The following is a 15,688-nucleotide window of genomic DNA, read 5'->3' as shown; positions in this document are numbered from 1 at the left end:
AAATTGCTGGATTAAAAACCATGCAGTGTTTTTTAAGGCTGTTGTTATATTCTGTCAAAACGATTTCCAGAGAGACAGTATCAATAATTTGCTCTCGCAACAAAAGGTTTTGGGGCGTGCTTATTTTGTCATATCCTCACCAAGAAGTAGTAGTTGGTGATGCCTGACATCTTAGTTTGATTTGTTTTAATTTGGATGGGGCTGTTAACAAGGCCAGGGGGAACTCCTGGTGGCCACCTGCCCAGGCAGTGCTGAGAGCCCCTGGGTCCCTGTGGCTGGGCCCAGCAGAGGGAGAGGGGGCCCTGGCCTGAGCAGGGTCCTGGCTGGGAGGTGGCGGCCGTTTGGCCAGGGGACAGCAGGGGAGCACCAGGGGGGTAAGGAGGAAGCTGAGGAAGAAGCCTTTTGGGGGGGACCCAGTAATTATAAAAAGGAACCATCTGCTCTGGGCGGGTTATTAACCTGCTTTGGGTGTTGACATGACAGTGCCGAGCGAGATTTTTCACAGACAGATGGTGTATTTTTAGCTAGAATGAACTTCTTTATTTATTTTGTTTTTTGTTTTTGTTTCTTGAGAAGTCTGGCTTAGAAGTAAACAGGGCCAGGTGTGTTGCAATGCGGGAGGCTGGGAGGACTGGGGCTCAGGGTGTGGAAGGGTCATCTTCCCCATTAGTTATTGACAGGTGCCACCTAGTGGTCAAGAGGGCACATCCTTTCTCCTCTTCCCTCTGAGCCGGGCCCACGGGGCCTTCTCTGTGTCTCCAGCCAGGCCAGGATGTGGCTCTGCAAGGATGCTGTTTTATGCCCTCGGAAGGGGTTGGGGCCTTCCTGAGGTTATAAGAAGCCATGAACAGAACATTAGCCCTGTCTCCTGCAACCTTTTTGCATATAAACCAGAATGTCTCTCAATCCTGAACAATCGACATATGGCAATTAAGAAATGCCAGGATTCATCTAAACCACACAGGGCCAGGGGACTGTCTGATGTGTTTTCAGTTTGTTGGGAGGAGATAAATGGCTTTATTAGCTGGAGGTGGCTTCTCAGACCATTCTGATAACAAGTCAGGAGGCAAATCTTGGACCTGGCCAGTTGCATCGCAGCCTTGGGGCAGCTGCAGGTGCCCCAAATGCTGGCAAATCCAGGGAGCTGAAACACATTTCTCTAAACTATAGAAGTGATGGCTATTTATTAAATTTCTGTGGGCTTTAAAGAGAGGACTTTACTCTTTCTCATTTGCAATTAAGCAAATGCAAGGATAATATCTAGGCGATATCTGTTACACACCAATTAATTAGTATAAATAAATAGAAATGATCAAACCCAGAGCTGGCAGGGCTGTGGGAAAACGATGTGTACACGTCCACACACGCATATACTCCACTGGAGAAAATGCACAGTGATACGATCCCTTGGGAAAGTGATTTGAAGGAAAAAAAGTCACAGGAACCATAAAATTGTATATACTTTCCAGCCAACAATTTTCACTTCAGGGAAAACATTACAATAAAATAACTCAAATGGAAAAAAAGATAGATATTCATAGCACTGCTGTTTATGATAGCAGGAAGACAGGAAAACAATTCCAACGTTGAACAACAGGGAAATAGTTAAACCATGTATGTGGGCAATATAATGAAATACTAATAGCCAATTTTAATAAGTAGTAAATGGGGGTGTGTATATGAAAGTCAGCGGAATTGCTCCATATGCATTATTTACGTTACAGCAATTTCATGCTTATGGGCTTGGGGGGGACACATAAAGAAAAAGACAAGCTGGAACTGGTGCTGGCGACCCCACAGGCTTTTGATGCCCCGAGGGTGTGTGAGGGAAAGGGGCACAGGCCAGGAGAGAATCTCAGACTGTGGGCATCTTGTGCTTGAGGGGATTCTGATGTTTAAAAATGTGAATTGCCTTCCTGTCCCCAAGCCAAACAAGGGCAAGCCTGGTCCCCAGCTCCCTGGGGCTGCCTCCCAGGGACCGTTCACGGCCACTTTGGCTGGAGGCAGCATCCTCACTAGCCTACTGTGGTCCTGCCTGCTCAGAGGCGGGGTCCACTGCGGAGTGAGATTCCAAAGCACAACACCTGCCCACCGACCAAGGCCGGAGGGCCAGCCCGGCTGGGGGCTGTTTGCATATAGGGTCTTCTCTCTAGAGTCTGTCCAATGGAGGTATTAATACAAACCACAAATATAATTGTACGTTTTCTAGAAACCACATTTTTTAAAAGAAGAAACAGATGAAATAAATTTCATAATATATTTTATTTAACCCAATATAGCCAACCTATTATCCACATGTAATCAATATAAAAGATTATTGAGATGTTTTATTTTTTCGATTTTTTATATTAAGTCTTTGAAACTCAGTGTATATGTCACACATACAGCACATCTCAAATCTGACTAGCCACATGTCAAGCCACATGTGGCCAGTGGCTACCACATCAGGCATCATCACTTGACATATAAGATACATCATCGAAAATGTAAAGATGAAAGATTTTTCTTTTCCACTTGGGTTGCCAGTGATACAGACGTGTCCCTGAAGGGCCAGGAGCCTCTTCCTGTCCTGAAGTTCAACATCTGGGCTTGTTTGAAGTGTTTGTTAGAGGATGGATGGTGCTGTGGACTGAATTGTGTCCCCAAATGTGTATGCAGAAGCCCTAACCCCCACTGTGATGACATTTGGAGATGGAGCCTTTGGAAGGTAAGCAGAGTTAGATGAGGCCATGGTCAGAGGGACCCCCATAATGGGATTAGTGCCCCCTTATGAGAAGAAACACCAGAGAACTTGCTCGCTGTCTCTGCAGGGTGAAGACATGGGGAGAAGAGGGCCGTCTGCAAGCTGGAGCCCTCACCAGAACCCGCCATGCCGGCACCCTGATCTCCAGCTTCCAGCCTCCACAACTGGGCGTCACACATGTTCATGGTTAGGCTGCCCTGTCTGCAGTGCTTTGCTGTGGCAGCCCGAGCAGACTGCGGCAGGTGGGGAGCTGGGAGGGCTGAGGGCTTCCTGGGGACTCCCCTGATCCCTGCACTGTAAGCTTCTTTAGGGCCAACAGCATTTCTCTCCCTGCCTTGAGATGACAAGTTGACCTGGTGTGTGGAAGACCCCCTGGATGAGCCCGAACATCCTCAGAGAGGGGGCTGCTTGCTGCAGCCACTAAGAAGCAGCCCCATCCTTCTGCATTAGGCACAGGTGGCCCTCAGAGGCCTGGGAGGATGGCACCCCGAATCTCCACTGACCTCCCTGCCTGCACCTGCCGAACTGCATGTGGCTAAAGAAGGCACCTGCCCACGCTGACCCATATCACCACGGCTAAGCTCAGTGGGGCTGCAGTGCTGCTGGCGAGAGTCCTGTGTTTTCCAGTTCACTTCCTCTCCCACTGCCTCTTCTCCCTCAGCTCCCCACCCTTCCTCCTCTGTCTTCCCTCAGGCCGTGACCTTAGTTCCTGTTTCACTGAGAAAGGAGATTAATTGGAAGAGAATGTTCACTCCCTACATCTGTGCCCATCTTTCCTCCGGACCTAAATGTAGGAGCTAAAACTATGAAATTCTCAAATGAAAACATAGGAATAAATCTTTATGGCCTTGGAAAAAAAATTCTTTATGACCTTGGATGAGATAATGGTTTCTTAGATAAGACACAAAAACATAAGTGACAAAAAGAAAAACTAGATAAATGGGACTTCGTTAAAATAAAAAAATTTCTGTGCTTTGAAGGACACCATCAAGGAAGTGAAAAAAACAAATCAGAGACTGGGAGAAAATAATTGCAAACCATGTATCTGATAGGGGACTAGTATCTAGAATATATAAAGAACTCTCACAACTCAACAATAAAAAGACAACCCAATGGGTGAAGAATTTGAACAGACATTTCTCTAAAGAAGATATTCTAACAGTCAAAAAGCAGAGGAAAGACACACTCAGCATCATTAGCCATCAAAACCACAATGAGATACCAGTTCTCCCCTACTAGGATGGCTAAAATAAGAAAGACAAAAATAAATGTTGATGAGACCGGGAAGAAACTGGAATCTTTAAATGTTGCTGATGGGAATGTAAAATGATGCAGTCATTTGGAAAACAGTTTAACAGTTTCTCAAAATATTGAACATAGAGTTATCATATGACCCAGCAATTCCACTCCTAGGTATATAGCCAAGAGAATTGAAAGCATATGTCCCAACAAATGCTTGTAGGTGAATGTTCATTAGCATTTTTTAATAGCCAAATGTGTTAACACCCCAAATGTCCATCAGCTGATGAATGGATAAACAAAATATGGCACATGCATTGTATGGAACAAACAATGGACTATTTTATTATTCAGCAATAAAAAAGAATTAGAAACTGATATATGCTACAACATGGATGAACTTTGAAAATATGCCAAGCGAAAGAACTAGTCACAAAAAACCACATATTGTATGATTCCATTTATATGAAATGTCCAGAAGAGGCAAATCCATAGAGACAGAAATAGATCAGTGGTTGCCAGGGGCTGGGGGAGGGGAGGAATGGGGCATGACTGCTCGTGGATATGGGGTTTCTCTTTGGGGTGACAAAAATCTTTTGATGCAAGAAAATGGAGATGGTCGCAAAATCTGGTGAATATACTAAAAGTTACTGAATTGCATACTTTAAAGAGGGACGGTGGGTTTTATGGGATGTGAATTATAACTCAATAAGGCTGTTTTAAAAAACTTTCTTTGATCCTGCACCCCTCTCTAGCCACTGCCCCATTTCTCTTTTTCCCTTTGCAATGGAATCCCCACAGGAGTTTTCCACGTGCGCTGTCACTAACCTGTCCCCTCTCATTCTCTCCATCCTCTCCAGCAGGTGTCTGCCCCTCCCACCACACTAAATGGCCTCCTAGCAGGGGCACCACTGCCCTCCATGTCACTAAACCCAGCTGTCAGTTCTCAGCCCTCATCTGACCTGACCCACGGGCAGCATGTGGCACAGCTGAGCACCGCTCCTGCCTGGCCTCTCTGACCCCATGCTCTCCCGGTCTTCCCCCTGCCTCCCTGGCTGTTCTTTCTTGATCTTTGCTGCTTCCACATCTGGTCCTGACATGCAAACACTGAAGCGTCCAAGGCTCATTTCCTGACCCCCCTTCTCTCTCCCTCTTTTTTTTTATTAAGGTAAAATTGGTATATAAAATTATATAAGTTCCAGGTGTACAACAATGTGTCCATTGCCAAGTGGTCACCACCAAAGTCTAGTTACCATCCATCACCATTCACTTGACCCATTTCACCCACCGCCCCAAACCCCCATCCTCACTGGTGACCACCAATCTGTTCTCTGAGTCTACGAGTTTGTTTTGTTTTTTGTTTGTTCATTTGTGGGGTTTGGGTGGTTTGGGTTTGGGGGTTGCTTTTTGTTTGTTTGTTTTATGAGGGGAGGTAATTAGGTTTATTTACTTATATTTGGAGGGGGTACTGGGGATTGAACCCAGGACCTTGTGCCTGCTAAGTATGTGCTCTACCACTTGAGCTATACCCTCCACCTGGTTTTTTTGTTTTTGTTTTTCGATTCCACGTATGAGTGATATCATACTATATGTTTTTTTTTTTCTTTCAACTTGTTTCACTTTACATATTGTCCTCAGTGGCCATCCATGTTGTCATAGATGGCAAGGTTTCATTCTTTTTTCTGGCTGAGTAGTTTTTCATTGTGTGCATATAGCACATCTTCTTTATCCAGTCTTCCATCGATGAACACTGAGGCTGCTTCCGCAGCCGGGCTCACCCCTTCTCTTTCCTGTCTGCACTCACTCCCCTGGGGCTCCCATCTCACGCATAGCTTGCTCACTCATTGAAGATTCCCAAGCGTGTTTGCCAGCTCAGTGTTTCCTCCTGCACTTGAGTCTCTGAAGGACAACTGCCCACTCAGTGTCTCCGACTTTCCATTCTGAAACTGACTCCCTGATACCCATACTCCCCGCTCCTCAAATAAAGCACAACAAACAAGCAACACCGGCAACAAACAGCTTCTGGATCCCAGAAACCAGGAACCTAATGCCTCCTTTTTCTGTCTCTCACACCTGCGTATCCAACGCATCAGTAAATCCTGCTGGTTCTTCCTTCAAATACATCCATTATTTAATCTCTTCTCAGCACCTCCACCTGGGCCCTGGTCCACACCATCATCATCTCCCCCTCCACAGCAGTTTCCCAGCTGCCCTCCCTGCCCCTTTGATCAAGCTCAAGGCAGCCAGTGATTCTGCTAAAAGGTGAGTCCGATTGTGCCACGTCTCTGCTGAAAGCCTTCCCGTGTCTCCCACTGTCTCAATCCAGCCCAAAGGTAGAGAACTTACGGTGTCTCCAGGGCGCTCCATCCCCACCCCCTCTTACTCTCTTCATCTCTTCATCTCTTGCTCCAGCCACACTGGCCCCTCCACGCTCCTGGACCCGGCCAGGACATTCCCACCCCAAGGCATATGCACTTTTGCCTCCTTCTCCCAATATCGGCCTCGTTTCCTTCGGGTCTTGACTCAAACTGACCTTTTCTGGGAAGCCCTTCCTGGCCACTGGATCTGAAATTGTAGCTGTCCAGTCCTCGCTGCCCCCTCCCTGGCCTTGCTAATCATCTACAGTGCTGGATACCTACCATAAAAATAGACTCCATTCAAAAAGACAACCTACGGAATGGGAGAAAATTTTTGCAAATGAAACCGACAAAGGCTTGATCTCCAGAATATACAAGCAGCTCATGTGACTTAATAAGAAAAAAAAACCCAATTCAAAAATGGGCAGAAGACCTAAACAAGCAATTCTCCAAGGAAGACATGCAAATGATCAATAGGCACATGAAAAAATGCTCAATATCAGAGAAATGCAAATCAAAACCACAATGACGTATCACCTCACACCAGTCAGAATGGCCGTCATTCAAAAGTCCACAAATGACAAATGCTGGAGAGGCTGTGGAGAAAAGGGAACCCTCCTACACTGCTGGTGGGAATGCAGTTTGGTGCAGCCACTGTGGAAAACAGGATGGAGATTCCTCAAAAGACTAGGAATAGACTTACCATGTGACCCAGGAATCCCACTCCTGGGCATATATCCAGAAGGAACCCTACTCCAAAATGACACCTGCACCCCAATGTTCATAGCAGCACTATTTATAATAGCCAAGACATGGAAACAGCCTAAATGTCCATCAACAGATGACTGGATAAAGAAGATGTGGTATATTTATACAATGGAATACTATTCAGCCATAATAAAACCAGGACAACATAACGCCATTTGCAGCAACATGGGCATTCCTGGAGAATATCATTCTAAGTGAAGTAAGCCAGAAAGAGAAAGTAAAACACCATATGAGATCGCTCATATGTGGAATCTAAAAAAAAAAAAAAAAAAAAAGAACATAAATACAAAACAGAAACAGACTCATAGACATAGAATACAAACTTGTGGTTGCCAAGGGGGCCGGGGGTGGGAAGGGATAGACTGGGATTTCAAAATGTAGAATAGATAAACAAGATTATACTGTATAGCACAGGGAAATATATACAAGATCTTACGGTAGCTCACAGAGAAAAAAATGTGACAATGAATATATATATTTTCATGTATAACTGAAAAATTATGCTCTACCCCGGAATTTTGACAGAACATTGGAAAATTATTATAAATCAATAAAAAATGTAAAAAAAAAAAATAGACTCCATTGCATGGGCGTTTTCCCCAGTTGAGAGGATCTGTATCAAGGAGAAGAGGGTTGAGATAATCTTTTCAGAAAACAGAAGGAAAAGCACATCGGCAGAGCTCAACTAACAATGGGCAGGCATGAGCATTTCCAAATAGTGTGGCCCCTCCTGGCTGGGAATCTTCCTAGTATCGGAAAAGACACCAGAGATACAGTGTAACATACTTTTAAATGGGAGTTCGAGATTTTCAGATACTGACAGGTATATATAAAATAGGCAAATAAGTTCAAACAAGTTTATACTGTATAGCACAGGGAAATATATTCAGCATCTTGTAATAGCTTACCGTGAAAAAGAAGATGAAAATGAATATATGTATATTCAAAAAAATAAATAAAATGTGTAAAAATTGGGGGGAGGGTATATTTCAGTGGTAAAGCACATGCTTAGCGTGCACAAGGTCCTGGGTTCAATCCTCAGTACCTCCATTAAAAGATAAATAAGTAAACCTAATTACCACCCTGCCCCCCAAAAAACCAAACCAAAACAAAAAAAAAATTGAAGGAAAAAAAAAAAAGAAAGAAAATTGTGTTTGTCTCTCTTCACTAGAATGTAAGGTCCAGGAGGGGAGGAATTTTTGTCTGATTTGTTCAGAGCTATATGCCTAGTGCTTGCAGGTAACAAATACTTTTTTAAAAATAGACTTTATTCTTCTAGAGCAGTTTCAGATTCGCAACAGAATTGAGCAGAAAGAAAATACGGAACACTTCGCAAATTCGCGTGTCATCCTTGCGGAGGGGCCATGCTAATCTTCTCTGTATCGTTCCAATTTTAGTATATGTGCTGCCGAAGCCAGCACCAGGTAATAAATGCTTGAATGAATAAATAAAAAATTTAAAGCTAGCTTTCTGGGGTTCCTCCCACTTCATTTTACACCCCATATGCACCCTGACTGCTTCTCACAGGCCAGGCTTAACTCCCACACCACCTCCATCCCACACACCCACTCCACCCAAGTGAGAAAGGAAAGGCCACCTCCCGTGTGCCTGGCGAGGCCACCTCCAACGTCAGGGCAGTGTCTGAGGCCTGCATGCCAAGTAACCCCCCAGAATGACGGCAGAGAGGAAGACAGACCCCACCAAGTGCTGGTGTGGGGTGTGAAGCAACTGGAACCTCACCTACTGCTGGTGGGGGTGCAAACTGGTTTAACTCCGGCCGAGAACTGCTGGGCAGCATCCGCTAAAGCTGTGAGTACACAGGTCCCATGTCTCAACAATTCCTCTCCTCGTTATGTGCCTACGAGAAATGAGGGCTTGTGTCCATCAACAGCCCAGCGGTAGGACAGCTTATGAATCTTCATTCATGACAACGCCAATGCCTGGCAACAGAATGGATAAACAATTGTGGCGGCGTCCCCAAATAGAACACTCCACCACAATTAAAAAAAAACAACTACAAAGACCCACATGGGAGAATCTCACAAACATAATGTGGAGCAAAGAGATCTGAACAAAAAGATACATACAATGTGATCTATTTATATCGTTGATGAAAAATGAATCAGTTGATCTGAGAAAGAAATGGAAAATTTTATTCGAACAAAATTGAGGATTATAACCTGGAAACAGCCTCTCAGAAAGCTCCCAGAACTGCTCTCTACTTGTTAGAGATCAAAGCACAGTGACATAAATTTTTGAGACAGAAGCCTGTACATTTAATGACATATTGTTAACAGTCTACACAACCCGATCTACGTGTACAAAGCCAGTAGTCGGTCATGGGTCATCCTGGCCCCTTGCAAGATTAAGAAGGAAGATTATTATCTAAAGAGCTGTGACCTTTGATGAGGTTAAGAGGGACTGTTATCTCCTCAGGAGGTCTGGTTAATGCAACTGCACAACACACACTAATGGGAGGAGGCCCAAACAGGCGAAGAGCATTTTTATGTTTAAATTTTTCTTGTCTTGCCATAAAATCTGAATTTTGTTTCATCAGTATGAAGTTAAAAAAAAAAAAAGGAAAATATTATGGTGACAGAAAGCAGAATGTCAGTTACCCTTGGAGGCAGGAACTGCTGCGAGGGGCTGAAGGAGTCTTCTGGGGGCTGGAGATGCTCTGTATCTTAATCTGGGTGGTGATTATATGTGTGTGTGTGAGTGTGCGAAGTCTCACTGAGCTGCACACTTGAGATTTGTGCACTTTTCTGGATGTAGGTTAGACCTCGATTAGAAAAAGAAGAGAAGTCTTGAAGGGTAACTCAGACAGCTGACTGCTCGGGTTATGTATCCAACCTCGCGCCAGCTTCCTCCTTGTAACGCTCTGAAGACTTGCTGATTTCCCTCCCCGCTCACTCCTTGACCTTTGGAGAGGAGGCTGATGTGCAGAAGTACCCTGCACCTGATCCTGGAGGACACGGGTGTTTTCACAAAGCACATCCTTGAAGAGCTTGGTCTCTCTGCATCATTGCTCTCCGAACTGGAGGAGGGCTGGGCAGGCTTTGTTTCTCCAAATCAGATTTTCATCTGAATTATGTTTGTTCTTCCACTCATGTGATAATCAGCTTGTGAGACAGCAAGACTGCCTGCGTGAGATGTCGCCTTGTTTTTGACTTGAATAAAGGAAAACAATTGCTGTGAATGTTCTGTTTTCATGTCTTGGAGCTGTTCATCGTCGTGTGGTTTCCTCCCTAATTGAACTGAAATCTGCAGTGTCTTGGTGACAGTCTCATTCTGGGGGTGAATCTGGGCTCCAAGACCCTCACCTGGCCCCTTTCCCTGGACTCTCCTGGGAGGTTGGGCTGAGACCCCCTGTCACATGACTCAGGACCAATCCTCTCTGCGCAGGTGGAGGAAGTGGCTGTGGACCCTTGCAGTCCTCAGGAGGTCTGTTTACTGAGTCCATGATTGCACTGCTTGTTCCAACCCATGTCCTATGACCATTTCTAGAGCCAGAATGTGGGTGAATGAGCTGTATCAAAGTATGTGGCTGAAGGTAAAGAAAAGGGCTTCCCCAGGGGTGTGGGAAAAACACTCCACGATTTCATTTGCTCTCATGCCAGTACACTCACAACACTCCTGACACCAGATGTGCAGGGTTTCCCTCCTCCGCACCGAGCGATTCTCTGTGACACCACCTGGATGTCCTGCAGTTCAATTCTATTCTGACACTGACTGGTGTCGGTGCAGCCCCCATAGGTTGCGAGCTCAGTCCCACAAGGCTGCGCCCAGCTCAGGTGCCAATCTCATATCCCAGGTCGTCACTTGTACTTCTGACGGACCGACTATATATAATCAGGGTTCCCAGGATCCACTCCTTGGGTTTGATAATTTGCTAGAACGTCTCACAGAACTCATGTTTACTGGCTTATTATAAAGGGTATAGTGAAGGATACAGACGAAGAGACACACAGGGCGAGGTGAGTGGGAAAGGGGCGTGGAGCTTCGTGCCCTCTCCAGTGCGCCATCCCCCCACCCACCCCAGCACCTCCGCGTGTTCACCAACCTGGAAGCTCTCCGAACCCTGCACTTGTGGGATATTTATGGAGCTTTCAGCATGATTGATCACTAACTCAGTCTCTCCCCTTCCTGGAGGATGGCAAGGGCAGGGGGACTCTAAGTTCCAAGCTTCTCATCTTGGCTTAGTCTTTCTGCTGTTGCCTCATTATGAAAAAAGACACTGTCCAGGAAATCCCAAGGGACTTAGAACCTCTGTGTCCGAAATGCTCCTAGCGCTCTTTTGTTGTTGTTGTTTTAATAAACTTTGTTCTTTTAGAGCAGTTTCAGGTTCACAGCAGAATTGAGCAGAAAATACAGAGAGTTCACACATAGCCCCTCACCCCCCACACATACATACTCCCCTACCCTCAACATCCCCCATCAGTGTGGCATGTTTGGTACAATCAATGGACCAACATGGGCACATTATTATCAACCAAAGTCCATAGTTACATTAGGGTTCACTCTTGATGTTGTACATTCTGTGGGCTTTGACAAATGCATAATGACATGTAGCCACCACTACAGTATCATACAGAATAATTTCATTGTCCTAAAAATCCCTTTTGCTCCATCTGTTCATTCCCCCCTCCCTCCCTCTCCCCAAACCCCTGGAAACCACGATCTTTTTATTGTTTCTGTAGCTTTGCCTTTTCCAGAATGTCATTTGGTTGGAATCGTACAGTTTGTAGCCTTTTCAGACTGGCTTTTTTCATTTAGTAATATGTCTTTTAAATTTCTTCTATGTCTTTCATGGCTTGATAGATCTTTTTTTTTTTTTACTGCACATATATGTTTAAATTTACATGTATGTACTGTTTATTGTTTCTAAGACCATTTAGAGCTTTAGCTTTTTAAACTTACATAGTTATCAAAGGAATAGAGCCAACCACAAAATAATAATTAACTGAAAAAGATACATACACCCCGCTATTAACGGGAACATTGTTTATAATTGCCAAGATATGGAAGCATCCTAAATGCACATCAATAGTTGAATAGATAATAGAGATGCAGAAAAAAAAAAATATATATATATATATATATATATATATATATATGTAATCGAATACAACTCACCCATAAAAAAGTATATTTTGCCATTTGCAGCCCTTCATTCACTTTTTTTTTTCACTTCAAAAACCAGAATTGTATAACTGGCAGAGACAAGAAATGCTCCTAGTGCTCTTATGACTTAGGAAATTACAAAGGTTTTAGGAGCTTTGTGCCGGGAATCAGGGGCAAAGACATCTATATGTGTGTGTGTGTGTGTGTGTGTGTGTGTGTGTGTGTGTGTGTGTGTGTATAGTTTTATTTCACACCAGGGAACACCAGAGTGTGACCACAGAGGGAGGAACACGCACTCAGGTGAACCACAGGTGCCCACCTCCCCATGAACTCGCTCCTGCAGCAGGGGGCAGGGAGTTGCGAGTAAAGTGGTGTTTCCAGGTGAGGACACAGCACGAGTGCAGAACAGAAGGAGCGTGGGGAGCCTGGGCTGGTCCTGGGGGTGATGCTCTGCACGCCCTGCCCCGCCCAGAGCTGGGCCCCCTGCAAGCCCTGCGTCCACTGTGGTGCTCCCCGACAGCCCCCTGCCTCTCACTGAGCACCTTTGCTTCAACTCCAACTCCTGCTGCAACTCCGGTCTTGGGAAAAGAAGTTGTCAGCAAGTGTCTGGCTTGGCCCAAGGCTGAAAAGGTTCTTCTGCTTCCTGGGTTGGGGGTGGGGACTCCAGCAGGCTTGGTTGGGATACAAAGGAAGGCATTTTGGCATTTTAGAATGTTGGTAATTTGCAAACTGCATAAAGTGTGTGTGTGTGTGTTCCAGAATCCTGGAACGCTGATTTCCACAGCCCTGGGTATTGCTGTGGGCAGCCAGAGGGTCATGTCAAGTGTGGCTGTGCTGAGGAAGAATGGGCCCCATGGATGGCTGGCCTTAGGCCCCCCACTCCCATCCCTCCCTGCTTGGTGCGCAGGAACCAGTCTCCGGAAAGCCTGTTCTTTGGGGTCAGACGTCTGGCAGGATCCCTTAGCTGACGCTCCAAGGATTGAAATTTCCCCTTGTTTTTGCCCAGAAACGTCTGGCTCTGGCTGCCCATCCCCTGTTCTCCCCCTCCCTGCCTGCTTGCCTTTCTGTTTTCAGCGCTGGAACATTCCGCTTAGAGCTGGGCTCTGTGGCAGGGAGGGGAGCCAGCAGGCGATTAGATCTGGAGGACTCAGGACAGTGCCCTGGCCACGGCAGCTGGGCTGGCACTGACCCTGACCTGCCAGTGTCAGGGACATGGCTGCCCGGGGACCTGTGAAAGGAGAGGGGAAGAGCCCCCAAGAGCCTCCTGTGGGCTTCACTCTCCTTCCCGGGTGCCACCGCCCTGTCCCCACTCTGTTCTTCCCTTCTAGACTGATCCAAAGCCAGTCTGAGGTTTTGAGATGGGGAGTCCAGGACGGGGAAAGTGAGAGGCGGGCCGAGAGGGGCTGGAGGTGGATGTGTGTGTGTGTGTGTGTGTGTGTGTGTGTTTGTGTGTGTGTGTTCAGGGCTCACTCTCCTTTGGGTGAAGGACTCCACCTTGCAGTGTCCAGTACAGACGGGTCTACACCCACCTCTGTGGGCCTCGTTGGAACTACTCCCTCCGTGGCCCTAAGGAAGCTCCTTTGTGGCCTCGGTGCACCACAGACTCCCTCAGTTTGGACCTGGGTTGCCTGGAAGGGCATAGGAGAGTGGGGGACAAGTAAGGGAAGGGCCAGGAGACACCCCAGTATGTGGCTAGGAGCCTGAGTGCAGGCACCAATGGAGGTCAGACCAACAGGTTAGGAGAAGCAGGTCAGGGCAGCTGTGGATGCAGGAGCTGTCCCTGTGAACCTGGCATCTTGCCAATGGCCCCCAGGAGCTAGGGGAAGTCACAAGGCCACTTACCCTTAGAAAAGAAGCATCCGTGGAATGGCCGTGGTGCAGGGCCTGGGTTGGGACCTGTGGGGGCCACAGATGAATGATGACTGAGCTGGCCCCTGCCTTTGAGTGACTTGGACTTGAGGGCCAGCTTTGATGGACACAGGCCCCCTCAGGCACCTCCTGGAGGACAGAGGGTGGGGAAGCCGGAGTAGGAGCTGCAGGTGCTCTGGGAGCATAAATGGGACAGCCATGCTGACCTGGGTCATCCCAGGAAGGCTGCAGAGTGGAGGTGGCAGCTGCACTGGGGTCCACAGGAGGGCCAAATTCATGGGCAGAGGCAAAATGCCAGCCAGAGTAAGCCCAGAGCCCAGCTCTGTCAGGCTTAGTGGGGCAGGCCTCTCTCCTCCCACCTCTGGCATCCACCCCACGTTCTGCCCTCTGGGCACAGGCCCTCTGAGTCTGCTCAGGGCTGAGGTCGAGCACCCACATGCTCAGGGGGGCCTTGGCAGATGGGGGCCTGGGCATAGAGAGAGGCAGGAGCCAGCCATCGAGCACTGAGGAGGGAGGCGTTGGGCAGCCTAGACCCTGCTGGTGCCACGTGTGAAAAGCCCCAGACGCAGAGGCAGCCCCTCCCACCCACAACAGCCCTCAGGAAGGCCACTTCCTGCTGGCTCTGGGGCAGAAGGGGGCCAGCGGAAGCGGCTGCCTTATTTGTGAGTGTGGCCTAAGAGACCCCGGGTCCTGGCTGAGAACTGGGTCAGCCTCGAAGTCCCACCCTCCCCGCCCAGTGGCTGAGCCCAGGAGTGGCCCTGCTTCCCCCTGCAGCTTCTTTCTGGTTGAGTCCCAGACAACAGACAGGGGCAGAGGGGAGGCCAGGTCAGCAGAGATCCTCAGATGCCAACCTGGATGCCGTCCCCAGGGAAGCGACTGGACCCCTGCAAACTAGTCTGATGTCATCTTTCCAGAAAGCTCTGCCTAGGTGGGTGTCGGTGGGCACTTCCTGCCCTGCCTGAGAGGGCAACAGTCAGTGTCTGAGGGAAGGGGCTGGTCCCCAACCTCCAGATAGAGGCCAGGGTTCTCATCTAGCACACTGCCTGCAGGCTCCTTCCATTTCCTTGCCATCCTTTCTGCCCCAATGCCCTCAGTCCATTTCTTACTTGATTCATTTATTCAGTCAACAAATATTTAATGCCAGGGACAGGAGGGGATGATTAACAAAAAGACCCAGGCTTCCAGGCCTCATGGCAACTCCCATCCTCTCTGATAAAGTCCTGCCGTCCTCTGAGGCTCAACCAAACACCACCTCCTCCAGGAAGCCCTTCGTCTTCACACAGCTGTCCCGGGAGCTCTGTTTACTGGCTTTGTCTATCCCCTTCAGCCTGAGGATGGTCTTGTGTGACCTGGCTCTGCCTCCCTGGGACCAGTGCACAGATGGGTCTCAGGAAGTGGCAGCCACTGCCCCCATCAGCACCAGTATAACCCCTCCCCCATCATCAAAGTGGGATAAGATTCATTGGGTCCCGTGAATCCCTTGGCTGCCTGTGGCAGACAGCACCCAAATGTTATCAGCGCGCATGTGGTGGTCCCTGTTTAAGAAAACTCAGTATCTGAAAATCCCAGCAGCCAAAACTTACAGGCT

The 15,688-nt window shown here is 47.5% G+C and overlaps 1 non-coding gene across 1 annotated transcript; it reads right to left on the bottom strand.

Annotated features, from left to right (window-relative positions):
* Nucleotides 1–8,421: 8,421 nt before the first annotated feature.
* LOC116155041 (U6 spliceosomal RNA) lies at nt 8,422–8,528 on the bottom strand. Its single transcript, XR_004139071.1, has one exon. It is a non-coding gene; the product is annotated as a U6 spliceosomal RNA (small nuclear RNA).
* Between the last annotated feature and the right edge of the window lie 7,160 nt (nt 8,529–15,688).

This window comes from Camelus dromedarius, chromosome 9 (genome assembly GCF_036321535.1).
Source record: "Camelus dromedarius isolate mCamDro1 chromosome 9, mCamDro1.pat, whole genome shotgun sequence".
Taxonomy (NCBI): Eukaryota; Metazoa; Chordata; class Mammalia; order Artiodactyla; family Camelidae; genus Camelus; species Camelus dromedarius.
The sequence above is the reverse complement of the archived record's forward strand: the minus strand, read 5'-3'. Positions and strand labels throughout refer to the sequence as shown.